We start from the raw sequence: 22,366 nt of genomic DNA on the forward strand, positions 1-22,366 counted from the left end.
CACCCCCCCTTAGTCCTTCTTCACCCACAGGGGCCTCCTAGAGGCCACTCTTCAGCTGGTTGACCTGCCTCTGACTAGAGCAGGAGGGAGCAGGGTACACAAGCAGCTACCAATCCAAGTTAAACCAGGTGGGTTCTCTCTCCCAGAAATCGGGTTGGACTGAGGGCATCTGGCTCCGTCTCACTGTTCTCTCCCATGGGGATGTATGTGCTCAGGAGCTGGGAGCGGCTACCAAGACTTCTGTTCCAGATTCTTCTCCAGAGTCTTGATGGATCAGCAAGAGGAGGGTCCTGGCTACTCCCTCACCTGTCCTTTCCGGGACCACCCTGCTTCCTCATCCTCAGGTTCTGGAGATGCCCTGTGCCATTACAGAGCCCCCTGGTCGGTAGGAGCTGATTCCTTCTACCCTACACACCACTTGGTCTTGGCCAGGCCACGCCCAGAGGCCACGCCCAGAGGCCACGCCCAGAGGCCACGCCCAGAGGCCACGCCCAGAGGCCACGCCCAGAGGCCTCGCAAGCATCATGGGAAGCTCTTCTTCTCACCCCTGTACTTCATTGTTTCTCTTGGCCCCCTCTCCAGATCTCCCAAGGGGGCCTTTCCAGCCTCCCACTTTACGGGCAACAAAACTGACCCGAGTGAGCTCAGACCACTGGTCCAGGGTCATCAGAGCAGGATCGGATTTTTTCCACGGCCCTGGGAACAGCGTCACCGAACCTCTGGGGCCCCTCCCACCAGGGCCCACCCGCTGAGGCCGGGCAGAGCTCACCACGCCCGTGGGGAGCTGAGGGGCTGAGAGCTCAGTGAGTGCCCGGGACAGCCCTGCAGTGAGGCTTGGCGATGGCAACCCGAGGGGCGCGCTGCCCGTCACTCTCCGAACAGGACAGAGCGCCTAACGTTCGTTCGGCTTTTCATTCCAAGTCATTTGACTGATCCGAGGATAATTGCGATCTCAGAACCGTGCATTACTTCCACTCCGGGGCCACAAATGATTGTGTGGCGGCTGCAGCCCCTGCCCAGGGCAGTGACTTCAGTGACCTTCCATTTTTCTCTCCCGGATGGGCCAGTGGATTGTTTCCAGGGCCAGGGCTCCCGCTCAGACCTGACACCCCCTCTTTGGCCCTCCACGCACTGAGAGCAACAGGCCACCCACTGCTGCCCTTAGGGGAGGGAGGCCCCTGCTTCCCAGGAGAGCTATTTAGAAGGAGGGGCGCAGGGGCGCAGGGCTCCCCACAGCCTGTTCTGCTGACATCATCAGAGAGTGGGCAGCAGCTAGCTCCACCGGTCCAGAGGCTGCCTGCAAAGTCAAGGGCAGAAGCAAAGGAGGGCCCTGGAGACCATCATCCCAGCCCCTTCGATAAACTGCCAAGGGAACGCTATTCTGGGGAGAGGGAGACACCAGCCCGGGGCCACACAGTGAGCTGTGACCTGGACAACGAGTCATGAAGAGGGTAGAGTTCCACAGCAACCTCAGACCGGACACTGTGTGGAGCTCGGGGACACGGCTACGCCACACAGGCCACTCCCTGCAGCACCCTCCTCCCTCTCCACCCCCAGCAAGTTGCCTGCCCAGCTCTCTCCACCTCCCAACCTGGCACCTCCCACACCTCACCCAGTGCTGCTTCCTGCCTTGTCAAGGTCACCAGTAAATGGCATGTTGCCATGTTTTATGGCCATTTCCAGAACTGCTGGGAGGTATGTGACAGGAGGAGCCACGCCCCTCCTTCTGGAAACACTGTCTCTGTGACAGCGCCTGCCATGGCCCTGGCTCACCTCCGGTCTCAGGCCGGCGTTCCCTGGTTCCTGGGTTGGGAGACTTGCTCTTCCCTGTGCCAAGTTCATCCATTGCAGAGGCTATTTTTAACAGCTCAGTGAAGTCAATGACACATGATAAACGGAACATATTTAAGGTGACATATTCAAAAGAGATCATTAAAGTGACAATTTGAAAAGCTTTGACATGTGTATACATTCATGGAACCATCACCACAGTCAAGATAATGAAAATATTCATCATCTCCCCCCATTTTCCTCCTGCTCTTTGGTCATCTCCCCTGAAAGTCCCTCTCCTCTCCCCAGGCAACCGCCGGTCTGCGTCCTGTCACCACAGGTTAGCTTACATTTTCTGGAAGGAATGTTCTGTCAATGGAACTAAACAGGATGCCTTCTTTCTGCCTGCTTTCTTTCACTCAGCACATCTTCTTTTAGATTCATTTATCGTGTGTATCAAGAGTTTATTCGTTTTTATAACGAAGTGGCATTTTAATAAGAAGTACTCTACAATTTATCTGTCCATTTTCCTGTTGATAGACATTTGCCTTGTTTCAATTTGGGGATATTACACACCACTATGACCACTTCACATACAAGACGTATGTTTTCAGCTCCCTTGGGTAAATACCTAGGAAGGGAATGGCTGGGTTTTATGGTAAATGTAAATTTTACCTTTTTAAAAAACTGCCTGACTTGTTTTCCAAAATGGCTATAATATTTTACATTCCCACCAGCCGGGTGTGAGAGTTCCAATTCCTTCATATCCTCACCAACACTGGGAGTGGTCAGTCTTTCTAAATTCAGGGAAGCAGCATCGGGATCTGACTGTGCATTTTTGTTTGTTTGTCTGCTTTTTTTTAATTGTTGACACTATTACAGGTGCCCCCCCATCCCCCAACCTTTGCCCACCACCACTCAGATCCCAACCTCCCCTCTTTCTGGCCCTCACCACACTGTTGTCTGTGTCCATAACTATGTATATATGTTCTTTGGCTAATCTCTTCACCTTCTTCATCCAGTCCACCCCATCCACCTCCTCTCTGACATCTGTCAGTCTGTTCCATGTGTCCATGCCTCTGGTTCTATTTTGTCAGTTTATTGTGTTCATTCGATTCCACACATAAGTGAGATCATATGCTATTTGTCTTTCTCTGACTGGCTAATTTTGCTTAGCATAATACTCTCCAAGCCCATCCATGCTGTCACAAAAGGAGTTTCTTCTTACAGCCAAGTAGTATTCCATTGTGTAAATGTACCACAACTTTTTTATCCACTCAGGTACTGATGGGCACTTGGGCTGTTATAGATCTTGGCTCTTGTAAATAACACAGTTATGAACATGTGTATACATAGGGTGGCTCTATTCTTGCTGGATTCTTAGAATATATTCCCACTTTGGGAGTCTTAGAATACATTCTGGGTAAAAAGGCAGTTCCATTTTTAATTTTTGAGGAAACTCCATACTGTTTTTCACAATGGCTGACGGGATTTAAATTTCTCTAATCACGAGTGATATTGAGTATTCTTCATGTGTCCATTTGCATCTGTATATATTATTTGGTGAAGTTCTTTGTCCATATTCGTGGCATAACCCCCACTAGGTCATGATGCATTTTATGTTTTATATGTCGTTGGATTTTATTTGCTAAAATAAAACTAGTTTAGAATTTTTACATCTGTGTTCTTGAGGGTTATCGGTCTGTAGTTTTTCATTCTTGCAGCGTCTTTGTCAGGTTTTTGGATCAGGATGATTCTGGCCTCGTAGAATGAGTTGGGAGGAATTATTTTTAGAATTGTAGCATTAGTGCTGTTCCTGTAGAATTCAAATTATTTCTTTCTTAAATGTTTGGTAGGATTTACTAGGGAGGCTATCTGGCCCTGGAGTTTTCTTTATGGGAAGGTTTGAACTACAAATTAAATCTGATGAGACATGGGATATTCAGGTTATCTAGATCTTCTTGCATGAGCTTTGGTAGTTGGAGTCTTTCAAGGAATTCGACCATTTCATCTAAGTTGACAAATGTATTGCCATAATGTTGTTAATAATATCCCCTTATTATCCTATTAGTATCTGTAGAATATGTAGTGATGTTACCTCTTGCATTTTTGATGTTAGTAATTAGTGGTTTCTTTCTCTTTTTAACGGATCACTCGGGGTATATGTTTATCATGTTATCGATCCTTTCAAAGCATCAGCTTTTGGTTTCATGATTATCTCTACTGTTTTTCCATTTTCAATGTCACTAAAATGAGCTCTCACCTTCATTGCTTCCCCTTTTCTTCTTACTTTGCATTTAATTTCCTGTTATTTTTCTAGTTTCTTAAGGTGGATTTGAGACCGCTTTTCTAATATAGGCATTTAGTGCTATGCATTTTCTCCTAATTATTGCTTTAGTTGCATTCCATAAATGTTGATATGTCGTGTTTTCATTTTTATTCAATTTGAAATACTTCCTTGGGGTCCCTTCCACCTTCCACGGTCCCTGAGTCATTTTGTCCCATGAGTGGAGTCGAGAGAGTGACTGTTTGAGATTGTAGCCTATCCCTCACTTTCCGGTGAGCGAGGTCTGGAGACCTCTGTTTTCCCATCGATCACATGAATGACTCCCAGTGCTCCTTCCAGCTCCTCTGTATTCTGATGAGGCTAGTCTAATCCCCTCATTTCCTGGGTGAACAATCAGACTAGACTCCCTTCCCTCTTCCCCCAAAAGCTAATTACATAACTCATGGTCAGTGCCAAGGCGGACCCAGAGTCCCTGTTTCTGACACTCAGTGGAGAGCTCTTTAACACCCCGATTCCAGTTTACCCAATTCAGTTTATCCATCAGTTCCCTTGTGCTAAGTACCTCATGCATATGATCTCGTTTAATCTTGATAACAGCCCTGTGAAGTGAGTACAGCATTCATGGCCACTTGATGGATGTGTACGTCAAGGTTCAGAGATACGGTGTCTCCTGCTCCAGGTTCTACCAAGAGGAAGTGAAAAAGTGTGGGCTCGAATCTAGGTCCGTCTGATGCAAGGCTGCCAAAGAGAAGGCCTGGAGGAGCAGGAGGAAGGCTGGGTGGAGAGGGGAGAGAGCGCAAAAGGGAGGTGCTTTCTAACTATGAAAAAGTCTTTTGACCTTTTCATGTTCATTCAACTAAGCCGAAGGGGTGGAACGTTGGCGTGCTGGCTTTAAGTAGAAATGCAGATTAATGAGGAAGAATCTGCCCTGCTGAGCTTGGAAAACATGGAGCTCAAATTGAGCTTGGTGTTGAGTCCAATAATGCCAACTCGCAGGGCTGGGGCCAGAACCAGAGCACAAGTCCCGTGTGAGCTCCCGGCTACGTGCTCAGATCCCGCCAGGGAGCGAGGCCTCGCTGCGTTAAAGGCAAACCCCAGGGAAGGGGCCGGGGAACCTGGGCGGGAGCCTTGGCAGGCCACCCTCCTCTGTCTGAAGACCAGACAACGCAGGACCTGTCGATCTCAGCAAAGCTCGTGATAAAGGCTTTCAGGGCTGGTTCCTGTTGAGTCCCCTGGGCCCTCGGCTACTGCAGAGCAGAACTGGGGGGTCAACTGGGACTCCAAAAGGCCCTCCTAGTGAAAAATGCATAATTTTGTTTGTTCTGCAAAGACACGTAAATGCCCTGACCACCTGCCCCTTCACCCTGCTTTATTTTCTTCACAGCTCTTAGCAGCAGCTCTGATGCTGTATATTTAGATGTTTGTTTCCTTTCCCCTGCACTGGAGAGTCAGTTTCAGCAGGGCTGGGGCCTGGGTCTCTCCAGTTCACCAGGGATCCCCATCCTAGAAGAGTACCTGCACAACAGGTGCTCAAAGAGTGCTTGTTCAATGAGTGAACTGAGTAATGATTGACGGTTAATACCCCGGGGTCTGGAGTCAGGAGATCTGGGGACAAGCTCAGCTCTTCTCCCAAGTTCCCTTGTGCTCCTGAGCAGGTGACTTCTGCTCTGAGTCCCCATCCTCCCATCTCCCTCATGGAGCCATCAGTAATGGTTCTGACCTCATAAGATGCGATCGCTGTAGCCTGAGATAGGCTTTTAGAGGGCTGAGCACAGCACCTGGGGTGGGTGCAGTGAGCTCTCAGTAAGCATGCTCCCCACATCCACATGCAGACGATAGTCATGAGCTCCGAGCCATGGGCCTTGGGACAAGTGACTCCCCTCTGAGCCTCAGTTTCTGTGTCTGTAAAATGGAAACGCTAACACCTATCCCAGCAGGTGGTTGTGAAGGCTCGGTAAGGTGAGGATGATAACTAAACTGGTCACATGCTTCCTTAGCCCTAGCTGTAAATAAATAAATGCATCCCATCTTTATAACAGGCCTTGGAGGCAGGTGCTAATATTATCTCTATTTACACTTGAGAAACTGAGGCTCGTGGCCGGGGAGTAACCGCCCGGGGCCTCCAGTGGGTAGGTGGTGCTCCCTGCTCGCTGCGGGCACGCAGGGGTCTGCTGGCTGCAGCCCAGCTCAGCCCTCTGTCTGCAGCTCAGCCAAGCGCATCTCTTCTTAGCTGCTTTGTGTCCCGCTCCGAGGCAGGTGATGTTTTCTCCACTATTGGCTCTTCAATCATTCCTTTGTTTTTTATAAGAGGTGGACACTGTGATCAAGGAGGGAAGGCAGCCGGAGGAGACAGATAGGTGGAGATTTAAGATGGGAAAAGTGGGAACAATGCTTGGGTCAATAACAGAGGACCAGGAGGGAAACGGCGGTGTTTTTTCTGTATGTATTTATTTATTGGAACTCTAATGGATTTTCAAGCCTTTGTGATACTTCTGCTTGTAAAATCAAGAGCTCCGTGGATGTGCATGCCCTGCTGTGGGGAAGGAGATGAGGAGGTGCTGCAGGGCACGGCCGGCTCACGCCAGCCCCACTCAGCCCTTGGCAGCCCCTGGGGCAGGCCGGGCCTGTGCAGGAAGTGGATGCTTACTGTGCACGTGACCAGTGCCAGGAAGGGGGCAGAAAAGAGAGAACTAGAGAGGCCAGGGCCTGTCCTGCTGAAGCACATGTACAGGGAGCACCACCGACCCAGGGGAGGCCCCAGATCAGTTACTCCCCTGCCACGAACCTCAGTTTCTCAAGTGTAAATGGAGAGAATCTTAGCGACTGTCTCCAAGGGCTGTTATAAAGGTAGGAGGCATTTACTTGTATGAAGCTAGGGCTAAGCACACAGGAAGCACATGGGGGACAGCGGAGGCATGAGCTAGAATTGGTTCATGAACATGTTGCCACACTGACATGATGAGGCAAATGTCCCCGGGGATCCTGGTCATCGGGTGTACCTTGTCCCACTGTCACAAATAAAAGGGAGTCGGAGAGCAGGGAGCTGTGTGCATGCCTCCATCTGCCCGGACCCTTGTGCTTAGTTAGCAAAGAGCTTCATCCAAGTTGCTCTCTTGCTACGTGGGAAGCAGTGTCCCATGTCCAGGTGGCTCTCTCTGGGGCCTGTGCCCTGGGCTTCCCATGGCAGAGCAGGGAGAGCAGTGTGGGGAGTGGGCTAAGCAGAGAAGGCCAGGGAGACACTGATCTTGCTCCATTAGCCAGTCGGAAGAGGCTGTGTGTGTGAAAAGAAAGAGAGAGAGAGAGGGAAAGAGAGCTTTCCTGACCTCCCAGCCTATACACATGCATGCAGACATGCACACACATGCATACACATGATATGCACACATACACATGTGCACACAGATACACACATGTGAATATATGTGTGCATGTGTGCACAACCTTGCACACACTCCTGTGCACACAAACACATCACATTTCTCTTTTCATGGAACATATGAATTCACATTTGTGTGACCATCAGATAATTGCGTTCCCCACCCCCAGACTGTGAGCTGCTTTGGGAAAGCAGGGATGGTTGGGGTCCTGGGATGGCTCACTGTTGCCTTCCCATAGCTATGTTTCAAATGCTGCTTCTAAATTTCATAAAAAATAATCAATAAAAATTGAAGGATGAGCAAGAACGAGGCTCCTAACAGACCTGGGGGTGTGGGCTGGTGCTCCCCTGCCTGTCCTAGCGGGATGCTGAGGCTGGGCCCACAGGGGCTCCTCCTGCAGCCGAGCCGTGGGCATGGTCCCACGCAGCGCCCTTCAGGAGCTCCTCATGGCCATGCAAAGGCCAGCTTGGCTCAGGGCCTTCACAGCCTCCTCCTCAGCAGCATACCCTTCCCCCCCGCCCACTAGGTCCCAACCCTTCCGTGAACGTGCTTCGCTCTTCCTCAGGGTTAGCTCACTTCACTGAAAACCTGCCTCTGGAATCCAGCTTCTCAGATGACCAGCGCTCTAAAGCTAGTCTGTAGAGGTTTAATAAACTCATAATAATCTACCAATAATGGTCAGAAATATTTGGTGCATGTGTCCTTGAGCAACCCATGCTGGGTTCGTTCATCCACTCAGCAATATTTATTGAGCATCTGCTATGTCTGGCGCAGTGTAGCATGGTAGCTAGGAGTGAAGGTGCTGAAATCTAGGGGCAAGAAAAGTTCCTTTCCCTGACAAAGGCATGGAGAGGGGCAAGAAGCAGCAAAAACAACAGAGGGAGAGAAGGAGGGCGTGTCTGGACTGTCCACCATTCTTTTGTGACCAGGGCTCCCACTGCCTGGCCCACCTGAGCACGCTGGGCATCCATAGCCAGCCTTCCCTTTACCTCCACGTGGACATGGCCCTGCACTTACTCCCAGAACCTCTGCCTCTGCTCACCAGACCCAGACTCACTGGGTGTCTGCTCATGTGCCCATCTTCCTTCAATTGTGGCCAGAGCGATGGAGGCCCCGTCTCCTGCCTCCTCAGAAGGGGGTGACCTGTTCATATGAGCACAGAGCTCTGGCTGTGATCACAGGATTTTACATCCTGATTCTCCCGCCAAATAGCATCTATTACTTTAAACAAATAAAAATAGACACAGCTAAAGCAAGCCAGAAATATGAATAAGTAAAAGTTAACATGTGAGCAAATATGTTATCTCCATCACAGATCCTGAGAAGGTATCAGAAATTGGCCCAGATACGTACCAGGGGGCCATGAATCTTGGCAGAGGTGGGGCCTTGAGTGGGGTGAGTGGGACGAGGGGTGGGACAAGCTCAGGGGCTCCACCCACATCCCTGGCCTGGCATTTCCCTGAAATGTGAGGCAGCAGCAGAAAAAGCTGGACTAAGTAAGAGCCCATGTGCCCTTGAGTAAGCCATGCTATGGGCTCATTCATCTACCCAACAACTATTTCTTGAGCATCTACTAGATGCTGCCATTTACGGGACACTGAACTGAGTCCATCACATGCATTACCTCATCTCAGACTCACAGAACTCTGTGAGTTAGGCACTGTTACCATCCACAGTGTATGGACCAGAAAACTGAGGCACGAAAAGGTTAAGTCGCCTGTCCGAGGTCACACTGCTTGTAAGTCATGGGCCAACCTCCCCACACCCTGCAACTCCTCCCACAGCTGCCAAATGGCCCTCTGTGGGGATCGAGTCTTTCTGTTATTATGCAGAAGGAGAAACTGAGGCCCAGAGAGTGCAAGCAACTCCTCCGAGGTCACTCAGCACGTTCGTAGTTGAGCCAGGCCTCTTGGTTCCTGTCCAGGGTTCCTCCACCTGCAGGCCACTCTGCCCACCTTCTTCCCAGGCACTGGCAGGGAGGTGACCCAGAGGCTGACGGAGGCTGGGCACGGGGGGCCCAGGCAGCTCTGGAGGGCACTATGAAGAGGGCAGTGCCCACAGCAGCTGGCAAACTGCCCGAAGGCCCTGGGCTCCCTTCCTTCTCCACACCCACACCATGGAGAAAGACATGCTTTGAAAATGAAAGCTGGCTTGAAATAAACAGATTAGTAGTGGTGATGTGCTAGCACTTTGTTAATTAACTATCCTGAATACATTGAAACTTGGGCATTTAATTTAGATTTATAGGGATAATTTAAATTTATAAGGCCAGTTATTATGCATTAAGGACAAAAAAATGCCAATTGATTTTCACAGGCAATATTTATTGAAGTCTTACGAAAGAAAACAGGTGCCGTTTAGTTACCCTGTGTTGCGTGTAAGAGCTGGCAGGGAGTTTCAGGTGGTGGTGGCAGGGTGTCTAACTTCTTCTTGTGTGGATGGCAATTTCATCTTCCCCTCGTTAATCATCCAAACAGCACCAGGCGTCACACCGAGCACGAGACACACATTCTGAATGATGGTGCGAGGCTCTGTCCGGGCCACTCTATACCAGCCTGTGAGCCGACAGGCACGGGGGTGTGGTGGTGGGGGGGTGGGGGGAGGCTTCCCGGGAGGGCCCAGGATGGAGTCTGGGTCCTGGGTTCTGGTCCCTCCTGTGATGTTCACTTTTGGGTACTTTTTGTTTCCAGAGCTTGGGACCGGGATGGGCAGGGCCAGTGGTCTGGGTGCCCTGTTGGCTCCGGTGTGTAATGAACTTGGGGGTTTTGTCCCACCTCTGGGTGGGGCATTGGGCCAACCTCCCCGCATCCTGCAACTCCTCCCACAGCTGCCAAATGGCCCTCTGTGGGGATCCCTAACTCCCCATCTCTGTCTGTCTGTCTCTCTGCATACAGCTGAAGTCCTGGGAGCTCCACTTTCATGATTCTGAAGGGGCCACGTCTGCCAGGTGGCAGGTGGGCAGGGTGATGGGCCAGCCTCCCTGCAGGGGCTCAGGCCAAGCCCAGGGCACTCTGCCCGAGAAATGAGCTGGTTGCCAAAGTTCAGAGAGGCCCCCGAGACTTGTACCCCATATTAGGCTGTGTCTCTCCTTCCCCATCAATGCCTTTACCTTCCCGGAGGAGACAGTGAGCTGATGAGTTCAATTTACGCTGCATTCCACAACCCACAGGATTAAACCTGAGGTCTGCTTTTCATTCCTATCTGCCTTGTGGCTACAAAACCTGAACGCTTCCTGTGGGCTCTGCTGGAAGATCTCTGGGTTTCTGGCCACGTTTTGAGTGAAGGGTTTAAACGTGTGCTTATCACAGCAGCCACTGGTCTGACAAAGCCCCGTGTTCCTGTATCCCAGGAACCACAGGAGGTGATTTCAGTGGCTGAATGTCCCAGCCTGCCATGCAGCACCACAGCGCCCCCTCCCCCTGGCAATGAATGTGGGCCTGGCCACCTCGTCGAGGCAGACAGCCCAGCCCCAAATCCCATCAGCGAGGGTGTGTCTCCTGCTCTCACTGCTGATAGCCAACGCTGTATTATTTAGGAAAAAAACAGAAACTCCTCCGCTAGGCATGCAAACAGAGGGGGGTTACTGCGGGGAGCCGATTATGAAGTGATGAGAGAGCAGAAAGGGAAGATGAGGGAGACCTAAGGCTGGGGAAGGAAGGGAGGAGGAGGTGCCACAGAGCTCGGGCCCCTCTTCCTGCTGGCTGTGGGGGGCTTTGTGGCTACGGCTGCTGCTGCTGTCATCAATGACCCCACTGCTGCCAGAGCCACCAAAGGCGGCAGAGCTGGCAGCCCGAACCAGAGAGGGTGACGCGGCTTCTCCCCTTCCATCTGTCAGTCTTCCATTGCACCTTCCAAAGCCCAGGGCTAACGGGAAGCTGGCAGGAGAGGGGTTGGGAAATCGAGTTGGCCCGGCTTCCGCGCCCCGCAGTGGTGTCATGGGGCAGAGCACACAGCGGTGAGAGTTCAGCTGAGACTTCGGTGCTCGTCAAAGCAGTTGGAAACAGCCCTGTGCCCTTCAGCACCTTGTTGAATCTCTCAGAGCCTTACTCTACCCACAGGTCAAATGGGCTAAAAACATCTGCCCCACAGAGCTGTTGTTTGAGGATTATATATGCATCAGAACCCAGGGCCTGAAAGTGCATATATAATCCTCATATAACACAGAGGCACTCAGGCACTGGGGGCCAATGTCACCAGGATCAGCATCATCCTTTACTTACCCTTTGACCTTGAGCAAGTGCCTGGGCCTCTCGGGCTCCATTTCCTCATCTGCTCCTCCATCCCCGATGAGCTCCAAGGCTGTGAATCACCCCTGACATGAAATGGTCTGGCTGGACTGGGGGCTGGACTGGCGGGAAGGCCAAGGGAGGGCTGAGTGCTGGGAAGCAGCCCAGGGGCGGGAGGCTTAGGGCGTCTCTGGCTGTGTGAGCGTCTGAGCTGGAGAAATTGTCCACATGTCAAACAGCTCCAACCGCAACCACCTCGCTGTTCCCTGTATCTCCGGGCGAATGTCGCCCCCGGCAACTCCAGCCCGGTGTCTGTTCTCTTTGATGCGTTCCCTCTCCGCACTGCTCAGTGGACAAAATTGCCAGGAGCAGCGATTTTCTGTACATTGTGGTCCAGAAGGAGAGGGAGCCTCCAATTAAATCCATCACGGAGATTAGATGTGTAAGCTCTGGGGCCTGGGAGAGGCCTGAGTGTCTGAGCTTTGAGAATCTTCCTGTTTGAACTGGAATTAGGAGTTTAAACTGTTGGAACTCAGGTTCTGAGCGCTGGAGATGCTGCGGGAGCCAGGTCCCCGGGAAGCACTGTAGCTCAGTGGTTGAGAGCACAGGACGTTTGTGTCCAGCAGAGAGAAGGGTTCAGGGCTCCTGCTCTGCCTCCTGCTAATTTATACCAATTGCTTAACCTCCCTGAGACTCAGTTTCTTTATTTATAAAAGGGAATAAGAATATCTTCTGCAATTGGGTCCTGTGCTGTTTGGGCCCATCCAGCATCCCTTTCCCCCTCTGTTTTCAGCACTCATCACTCCCACCACCCTTTCTTCAGGAAACTAAGCCTCATGCACCCCCAGCTCCTGATATTCCGGCTTGAGTATTCATCAGTGACCCTATCCTGCCTGTTTCCTTAGAGACAGGTACAAGCCTAGACTGAACCAATCATTTCACTCCATCCCCGCCCCCCGCCCCCAGAAATAGTGATTGGTCCAAGGAGAACATGTGACCTTAGGCAGGCCTATCAGAACCCTTGACTGGGACTTTGTATGGTTATCAGAGAGAGCCTTCTCTCTTCCCAATGAAGCCACTAGCTGGGATGATGTAAGCTTGGAGCTGCCAATGGTTATGAATCTCCTCCCCCAGCTCATGAGAAAGAGAAAGAGGCTGGCACAGTCGGAAGGAAAATAGAGATGTGGAGACAGAGAGCATGGGAGATCCAGTCGCAGCTTTGGGGCCCCTGAGTCCAGCCGTGCCTGAGGCTATTGCCCCACCTTCCCCAGTTCTTGGGTTGAAGCAGCTTGGGTTCTTTTGGTTGAAAGTGTTGAAGACCCTGTTCAAGTTGCCTTAAGCAAAGAGGGAGTCCAGTAGCTCAATGAATGCTGGCTTTTACTCCAGTGGGAGTCACTGCACGTCCTGTCCTGGCACTTAACACCCTGATCACAGATGCTTGGGGAGTGCCTGTCTCCTTCCACTTGCCCGAGAGCTCCTCAGGGCAAGTACAAGGTCTTATGTGCCCAGCGCTTATGCCCACCTCAGGGCCTGGTGCATAGAAGGTGCTGGAAATGTCTGATGAATGCAGGAGTGCTTGAGTGGATGCTGACCAGGTCCTCCTCCTCTTCCTTCATGTCCTTCATGCTGCCCAGGCCCCTTCTCCTTCACACCTCCTTAAACACCCTGTAACCATGGTTACCTGAGCATTTGCTGTCCCCTCCAGCATCCTCCTCTGGCCTGGGAGCTCTGCAGCTATTCGGGCGTAGGTAGCAGATATTTATTGAGCACTTATTACTAAGCATCTAGATTCTAGAGCAGCGGTTCTCAACCTGTGGGTCGCGACCATCGGAAAACACATATAGCATTTCAGATATTTACATTATGATTCATAACAGTAGCAAAATTACAGTTATGAAGTAGGAACGAAAATAATTTTATGGTTGGGGGTCACCACAACATGAGGAACTATATTAAAGGGTCGCAGCATTAGGAAGGTTGAGAACCACTGTTCTAGAGGTACTGTTGTAGGCACTAGGAATACAAAAGCGAACTAGACAGATGCAATTCCGCCCTTGTGGCATTTTACATTCTATTGGGGGAGAGTGATGGAAAATAAAGATGTGCTCCATAATATGAGGTCCCGAAGTGTGCCCTGGAAAACAATGCAGGGAACAGGGAGGGAGGTGGCTGGTCAGGGAGGAGCTGGTGCAGGAAGGAGACCCCATCTCTGTCACCACTTGCTCCCACCGTGACTGCCTGCTTCTTGCACAGCCTGGAGCTTAGTGATGGTCGGAGAATGAGTGAAGTAAGGAGTTATGTGTAGGCAGGTCAGCTTCTCTCGGAGACCTGTCAGAGGGAAACAGAGTCCAGGGCTGGAGGGAAGTGGGGGCGAGGTTAGAGGAACGGGGAGACAGCTGAAGCCCCGCACCTGAAGCCGGGACCCAGGCAGGCAGGACCCCAGTACCCAAGTGAGGAAGCAGGAGGCCAGTCTGCGTCGCAGGCAGAGCCCAGGCACTATCCCTGCTGACAGCCAGGGCTGGCCCAGACTCCTGGGGGCACCTTTCTCAGAACCGGCCTGGTCCCTGCCCCTGTCCCTGCCCCTGCCCCTGCCCCTGGGGCTCAAGAGCTACAAGACAGAGTCGGATCTAGGAGGGAGCAGGAAGAAATATCCCAGCCGTTCTCTCCTCTCACCCTCTGTCGGCCCTCAGTGCTTCCCATAGGTTGAACCCACAAGAAGACGGCCTGTAGGAGGCCCTGACGTGCTTCAGACAGGCCGGCCACACTGGTGCAGAGCTGGATGGAGAATTGGGATGCGGAGAAAAACCAGCCTGAGAGGGTCAGGGAATGCTCTCCCGAAGCTAATGGTGCTGCTTCAGAGAGCTCTCTAGATTCTTTTAGTTTCTTTATAGTTTGATGTCAATTGGATTTTTAAAGAATGTGACTCATTTGTTTCATGAAGCTATTTTAAAAGGAAATCAGATGACTTCCTGCTCAATGGCAGAAACAAGGTGACCTTGACATCATGACACACCCGCTCCCAGAAACTGGGTCTCAAGGTCACATCTGAGGCTTAGCAGGTGCACACAGGCTGCAGGGAAAGAGCAGGGTCCAGGAGCCTAGAGATCGAGTCCAGGTTCTGCTTCAGCTCCCACCCTGCAGTGTGACCTGAAGTGAGCCCCTCCCCCTCCAGCCCTCAGTTTCCCCAATATCCCCCAGTGATCTCTAATGGGCTGCCCAAGTGCAATGGCCAGGCGCTCTCTGAAGAGGAAGAAGTCACCAACACCGATACTGTAGGAGCCTGGTGTTTCCAACGATGGAAGACATGACTCTGAGCCTATTTGTACGGAGGAAAGGCATCCAGACAAATGCCTGCTGGAAAACACCTGGGAGCATTTGCAAGATGATTAGATGATGCAATGATGAGCACCCAGAGTGTCTGCTGGGACACGAGAGCAAATCAAAGGCCAGGTGTTGCCACAGCAGCTTGGGGAGGGGGAGGAAAGGATCTGGAAGCAGTGATGAGCCTAGCAGCTGGTCTGGTTGGAGTCTGAGTCACAGTCCCAGCTGGGCCCCTACTTCAGAGAATGACCTTGAACAAGCTCCTTCCCCTCTCAGGGCCACAGTTTCCACAGCTATAAAATGAAGGGGGTGGACAGATAAGCTCTGTGGCCCCTCCCAGTGTGTTCACGTGGATAGGGGATCTGGCAGGAGGTGAAGGTCCGAGGAACAGGAGTGTCCAGGGTCTGTAGGGCCGGGCGCATATCCCTTGTTACGAGCACGGGCTCCACAGGCCGGCTTGAAGGCTGGCCCCACGCTTTCCTGGCTCTGCATCTGGACAAGCCCCTCTCCATCTCTGTGCCTCCGTTTACTTCCCTGGAAAAGGAGCATGATAGTGATCTTGTTAGGTTTAAGTCCACCATCTTGCTATTTGTTTTCTTCTAATATGTTCTTTCTCTCTTTCCCCCCGCCCCCAATCTGTTCTTGATATACCTTCTCCTTTTTCTCTGCCGTCTTTTGGACTGAGTATCATTTATGATTCTGCTTTGTCTTCTTTGCTGGTTTATTAGCTATCACACTCTGTTTTGTTATTTTAGTGGTTGCTTTAGGGTTTATAGCACAGATCATTAACACAGACTACCCACATGATATTTCACATGTAGTTTAAGAACCTTACAGGAGTTAGGCTTCTGTCCTACTGTGGTGCTATAGATGTCACACATTTTACTTAAACGTATGTTATATACTCCACACTATGTTATTATTTTTGTGTAAAGATCAATGTTCTCATACATGTGTGTGAATCAATAACTTGTCCGTCTATACAGCTGCATAGTATTCCACTGTATGGATGTCCACCATTTGTTTTTCCATTTACATTGAAAGGCATTGCAGTAGTTTCCCCTTTGGAGCAATGACCATTGAAACAACAGCAAACAATCATAACAAAGCTAGTTTTGCTAAGGATTTCTGCGTGCCGGCTCTGTGCTAAGTACTTTATGTGATTTAATCTTCACAAGGACCTGGTGAAGATGACCCCATTTTAAAGCTAGGAAATCAGATACTGGAGGCTAGTGTGTCAGGGACACAGAGCTGGGATGTGGCTGAAGAGAGCTCTGAATCCTGGCAGGCTGGTTTCCAAGTGCACACTCTCCAAAACTTGGTTCATGGAACTTTCATAGAATCACATGCATTTGTTGAAGACCTACTATGTGGTGGGTAACATGCAGGGGTTATACTCATCTTACTTAACCCGCAGTACAACTAAGTGAGAGGAATAGCCACTCTCACTGAACAGGTCAGAAGGCTGAGGCTCAGGAGACAGAGGTGCTGCTGGAATTTGCCCAGGGTCAGCCCAGGTCTTTGTGGTCCTGCTGGGTTCTGGCAGGTCTGACTCTAGACCCCCCTCCTGACACTGTACCTTGTTGGATGCCATGGTACAGTGGCTGAGTCTCACCTTGACAATTCCTAGGGGTTTGGAGACACCTTCAGGAGGCCCATGAATCCAAACTGAGGTCTCTGAGTTTTTAATTTTCTTTTAAATGTGTTTGTTAATGGTATTTTTGCAAGAAAGGCTCATGAGGCTGTTTCCTAAATTCCTGAACACTTTAGACAGAGTATCTATTGCCTTGGGACCCAGAAAATCAACTTGGCTGGGTATAAAAGTACGTGGTTATATTTTTTTGTCCTCAGACCACTGTCTTCTGGTGTTAGCTCAGAGAAATTGGTGCCAACCTGATTTCTCCCCATCATTGTGAGTTGGCCAATGAGAGCTCTGTTTGAATCTCAATTTTATCATTCAGATATGTTTTCATGTTGACATATTTTTATCATTTTTTTCCTGAAAAATATTGTGCACTTTTGATCTACAGATTCAGTTTTTTAAATTTCAGGTTTGTTTTCTTGCATTATTTCTTAGATTATGTTGTGCCCTTTGCCTCATTGTATGCCAATATATTTGACAGTCTTTATGTTGCACACTGTGTTGGGGACTTGTACCTGGTGCATTAAATTAAGAATATGCAGATTATGACCTGCCAATGAGGAGGTACAAACTACCCACATGGGGTGGGCAGGTAACTCTCTCAGCATATGGGCTCCCACTTTGGGGAAGTGAAAACTCCAGGGTCATCTGATTAAAGGTGCAGTTTTAATAGGCTAACACAAAGGAAATAAAATCACAAGATTTATTACTTACAGATGCCAGAAACTAGGGGTGGAGGCTCAATGAGCAGGGGGAGGGGCAGTCCTCTGTCCCAGGGCACAAGTGAGCAGGAGATAGAGGAAGGGTAGCAAGCACCTATTGCTGCCCCTCTCTTGCTCCCCTGCCTTCTCGTGTCTCTCTGTCCAGTGGGTCTGACCTGAGCTCAGTCTGCAGAAATGATTCTCTGTGCTCATGAAACTGCCCATTTGCCTTGAATATCCCACTGAAAGAGTCCTTTTCCTCTACCTGGTTAATGACAGAAACACAGACATGGTATGGTCCTGCTTCCTGCCTCTTTGAACAATTCACACAACCTTCCCCATTCCCTGCTCACCAGCAAGGGGCTCATTGCTGACAATTTGGGCACCCGATCCTTTAACACCTTTCAGCAGTTCTCAACCTGTGGGTCGCGACCCCTTTGGGGGTCGAACAACCCTTTCACAAGGGTCACCTAAGACCATCGGAAAACACATATATAATTACATATTGTTTTTGTGATTGGTCACTATGCTTTAATTATGTTCAATTTGTAACAATGAAATTGGGGGTCACCACAACATGAGGAATTGTATTAAAGGGTCGCGGCATTAGGAAGGTTGAGAACCACTGCCTTAGGTAAAATGAGGAATTTCCACAGTATGAGCTATTCCCCCTTTGCTCCCCCCACCTTTGTTTTCTTTTAAATGACAGTGTCTCTTGCTCATTCCTTTCTCTCATGAAAGATCTCGAAAGAGCGATGATTCCAGGAAATCCATGAACTCCTGGAAACTTGCGGCTCCTAAAAACGTACTCATTTGCAGTATGAAATATGGCTGTGTGAGTGTAAGCCCAGGCAATTCCATGGGGCCGTGAAGGTGTGGGCTAGAGTTGTTTGCTGTAGAGCTGTTGGTAATTACCCACTTCTACCTGGTGCTCGGGGCCTCAGTTGCAAATTGTGTCACTTGGGGAAGTGAGGCAGCATGTGTGGGACTGTCGAATCTGCTTCAGTCCCAATAGGCAGCCAGGTAAGGCCACACCCGCACCTCTCACCTGGTATAACTCCCTTGAGCCTAGACCCCTTCTCTGGCCAACTTCATCCTTAGGGCTCTAGGTCTTAACTTTGGGCCTTTGTCCATGGCCTTGGCATTGGGTCTGTGAATCTTGCTCTTCCTAATGGCTTGCTCTTGGGTCCTTCCCACTGCAGAATCAGGCATATAGCCTGACAGGTGAGCTGGGGCTGGGTTCATACCATCCTCAGTCCAGGGCAAGAGGCCGTACCATGAGTTCCACACTGTGGAGGACTCTGCTCTGTCTGTGGCACAAAGAATCTATGGAGCCAAAGGGGTGATGAGCTCACCTGGAGGCTGCCTGACACTTGCACTATTCTAGACTACTGTTTGGTACCCAGGACCCCAGAATTCCCCGCTCAAATGGCCCCAAACCCACTTCCTGATCCTGGGTGGGCCTTATCCCTGGGTCTGTCCTCCTGAGGTTGGACGCACTGTGGGGTGAAAACTCCAGGCCTGAGGGTGCCAAGGGCCAGCTGTTCATGGGGTTGATGGAAACAGTTTGAGCATGTGTGCTGGGGTGTCCACATGAATGGAGGTGTGAGGCAGACCCGGAAATAGGAAGTGCAGGGGGTGGGCCCAGGAGGGACCAAGGTGGTCCTCCCCACACCTCCACATCAGGGGTGGAACCCTGAGGGGCCCGAGAATATTAAATTAAACCTGTTTTCCCATGTTGTTAGAACATTGTATTTGTCAGTGTAGACAGATAAGATATATTTTGTTTACTGGTTTGTTAGCATGATTCATCATTTTCCTTTTTATTGAGGTGTAATTAACATGTAAGATTATATTAGCATCAGGTGTCCAACATAATGTTTGATATTTGTATAGATTGTGAAATGTCACCACAATAAGTCTAGTTAACAGCCACCACCGTACACCTTCACAGACAGGGCGCTCACAACCTCCCATGCAAACTGGCACATTTCACGGAGGTTCTGTGTGAAGCGGAACACATCAACATACCCATCCCAGTCTCCAGGCCACAGGACAGGCCCTGCCCATCCTATGAGCCTTAGCCCTGCATGTGGGAAGGATGGGGTGCTGGGGAGGCTCAGGTTCAAGTCCTGGCCCTGCTTCCCTCTCAGCTCTCACACCCCTTATCTATGTAATGGGGTCATTGTCTCGATGTCCCGGGCTTGGTGGTGATGCAGGCACATGAAGATGCCGGGGCTCCTCATAAGCCCCAACACCGTGCCCCCCATGATTCTCTGACTGCTGCCGTCTTTGTCATTTCCCTCACCATCTCCTCTGTGGGTTCTCTTGGAGCAGGAGCTCCTCCTCAGGAACCTGGTCCCCGCTCTCATATCCTCCCCATGCTGGTCCCTGACTCCACTCAACAGGCTCAATCCACCTTTACCAGCCTGAGGTTTATTATTTTCTGTTTGTTATTGAAGTTGGAACTCGGGCCCCTCAGTGCTGTGTCCCAACAGCGGTGAGGTGCCAGGTAGAATCATGAAGCCTCAGACTGCTCCCAATTCCTCTCATGTCAGAGCTGGAGGGCAGGAGGAGGTTCCCACTCTGGACTCTTCCTATAGCCTGCTGTGTGACCTCCGGCAGGTCACTGTCTCTCTCTGAGCTGTGGATGTTTCCATCAGTGGGACAGAACCATGACCTTGCCCAGCTCCCAAGGCAGGAATGATTTGTGAGAAGCAAGTGGAAGGAAAGAGAAAAAGGGGCTCTGTTTATTAGAGTGTTTAGTCTATTAATAGTAAATATGACTGTGATGCAGTTGGGGTCAGGTATAGAATTTTACTCTTGATTTTATGTTCATTTCTTCTAGGTTTGTTGTTGATTTGTTTTTCTATTTCTCTTTTCCTGCCTTCTTTCGAATTCATTGAATCTAGTTTTAGAGTTTAATTTTTATTTATCTATTGGTATTTTAGCTATACCTATTTGTATTAGTTTTTTAAGTGATTGATCTAAAGATTACAAAATACACCCTTGACTTTTAACATTGCATCTGTGTAAGTCCATTTTCTGCCCTCCCTTACTATCTTTTGTGATATAGTTGTTATATGCATGACATCTGCATACATTATAAATTCCACAATGCCTTAACATATTATTTTTGCTTTTAAGAATATAATATATCTTCAAAATAATAAAATAGTCTCTTGTATTTACCCATACATTTATCATTTCTGACAGTCTTCATTACTTCTTTGGATATTTGAATTTACATCTGGTATCATTTTTCCTTCAGCCTAAAGACTGTTCTTTAGTATTTTGTAGTTCAGTTCTACTAGTAACACATTTCCTTAGCATTCTTTCACCTGAGAATGTTTTAATTCACTTTTGCTCTTGAATGACATTTTTTCTGGAGATAGAATTTTGGATTGAGCATGCTTTAAAGACACAATTCCACTGCCCTCTGGCCTCCATTGCTTCTTATTAGAAGTCAGGCCCTGGTTCAGTTGATTGAACCATCAACCCCATACACCAAAAGTTTACATGTTCTATTCCCCATCAGGGCACATACCTAGGTTGTGGGTTCAATACCCAATCAGGGTACATATGGGAGGCAACTGATCAATGTTTCTCTCTCACATTGATGTCTCTCTCTCTCTCTCTCTCTCTTTCCCACCCTCTCTCTCTAAAATTAATAAAAACATACCCTTAGATAAGGATTAAAGAAAATGGAAGTCAGCATTTGGTCAGAGTGCTTCTTCCTACCACAGGGCCTTTGCACAGGCTGTTCCTGCTGCTTGTTGTGCTCTCCCAACTCCACCTTCCCTCACCCTTTTCTCCCAGCTCAGCCATCATACCCTCAGGATATCCTCTCTGATCTTCTGTAACAAGGTCAAACCCCTTCTCTCTATGCCTTCATAGCACTTCACCCCCTCTCCCTTATAATATTTATTGCAGCTGCAAATTCACGTGACTTATTCTTTAGTATCTGTCTGCTGAGCTAGACTGTCAGCTTCATGAGATCAGAGACTGTGCTGGTCTTGGCTCACATTATAGTCCCCAGGGCCTGGGCCCAACGAGCTTAATAACAAGGCTGTGTGGTTAGGGGCTTGGCAAACACGCTGCACTTGCTCAGTTCTAGGACTCATTTCCCTTTAGGCTTCGCTCCTTGAGTGTGGCTTACTTTAGGCCGAACCGTGCATTGCAAGGGACCCAAGTATCTTAAGCCATCTTCCCCACAACACGGAGAAGGCCTGCTGAGCGTGAGGTCAGCACCCAGGAGAGCAGAGATAAGAGACCGCAGTCAGGTGAGAGCCCTAGCTCCAACCGCCAATGAAATGAATTCAACCCCTGTATTTTCTGGGCCAATAAATATTAATCTCCTTTACCTTAAAACACGTAATGCTATTTTAACAGAAATAAATGTATGAGTCCAATACTTAACGTTTTCAGGGTAACCAAGAAAAAGAGCTAACAATATAATCATGTTGGCAGAAGGGGAGACAGGCTGGGGTAGAAATGAGCTAAAGCCTTATTCATCATCGCGGGGAGCCGGGAGATGGTGGTACAAACATATTATTTAGCTTTATGAGGAAACCAGGAGGAGAAACAGCTGAACAAGTTGAAATTGGTTGTCTCTGACAAGCGGAATTCAGGGTGAGAAGTTCAAGGGACCACTGCTTTTCATTACCGGTCTCTTTGTACTATTTTTCCCAACCATATGCATGAACCACTCTGCAAAATGAAATATACAAAAGTAAGTAAGGCACATAAACATAATTGCAGCTCCTGAAGCTGACTTGGCTGACGGAGCCCATTTCCTTCTTGTTTAATAAGAATAAAATCTCACGCTGATCACCATGAAAGGTAAGCATTAAAGACCACATAGTTTATTTTGTTTTGGTGATAGTGTAATTAAAGTTTAAAAATAGAACCTGGGAGAGCTTTCTCTCTAGTGTTTAAAGAGAAAGGTGGACTTGGCTCTCAGAACCGCCCCAGGGAGCCTGTTCCCGGAGGAACCAGGCTGAGCAGCAGGGCTGGGCTCGGGCCCTCACAGGGGCCACATG

This window comes from Myotis lucifugus, unplaced genomic scaffold (genome assembly GCF_000147115.1).
Source record: "Myotis lucifugus unplaced genomic scaffold, Myoluc2.0 scaffold_197, whole genome shotgun sequence".
Lineage (NCBI taxonomy): Eukaryota > Metazoa > Chordata > Mammalia > Chiroptera > Vespertilionidae > Myotis > Myotis lucifugus.